Source organism: Anneissia japonica, unplaced genomic scaffold (genome assembly GCF_011630105.1).
Source record: "Anneissia japonica isolate Jap-2015-1 unplaced genomic scaffold, ASM1163010v1 scaffold287829_len2072220_cov186, whole genome shotgun sequence".
NCBI lineage: Eukaryota > Metazoa > Echinodermata > Crinoidea > Comatulida > Comatulidae > Anneissia > Anneissia japonica.
Genome location: NW_022716075.1, coordinates 1,592,229 through 1,593,008, shown reverse-complemented (window position 1 = coordinate 1,593,008; position 780 = coordinate 1,592,229).

Below are 780 nucleotides of genomic sequence, written 5' to 3'. Positions count from 1 at the left end.
GAACTTGTCCAAACTATCATTGTAATGTAATTAATGCTAAATAATAATAATAATAAAAATAATAATAATAATAATAATTTCAGCATTCCTTTTGGCCCTGTAATGAAGAACCTACAGATACTGTACTATTTACTAGGCCTAAAAATAATAATCGCCCAAGGGGAATATCTTTTGTGTTATTTCCCCTTAACGTCGTTTTTTTAATTGTTCTCTAATTCCTCCATTGTCTAAGTTCCCATTAAAGTACAGGTAATAATAATAATTAATAATAATAATAATCATTTCAGCATTAATTACCTTGGCCTAAGGCTTGAAATGAAGAACCTACAGATACTATTTACTAGGCCTATAAATAATAACTAGCACAAAGGGAATATTTTTTGTGTTATTTCCCCTTTTTCTAAGTTCCCCTTAAAGTACAGGTAGTAATAATAATAATAATAATAATAATTATTATTATTATTATTATCATTTCGGCATTACATGTAATTAACTTGGTCTAGCCTTGTAATCAAGAACCTGCCGATTACCTAGCCTAATATTAATAACTAGCTCATTTTTACATTGTTTTGCCATTTTGGCAGGTCTTATGGCATCCAGTATTTTAGAGCTGCCTATTCTCAGCTCTTCTCTTAATTTGAAAATAACTGTCATTCTGTTTTATTTGATCAGATGAAGAAAAACGCGCTTTTCCTTACTCTTTGTGCTTTTCCCAGAAAGCGTTTTAGTAGGCCTAGGTAATTATGCAAAACCCAGGCCTAACTAAAAAATTAAAATTGT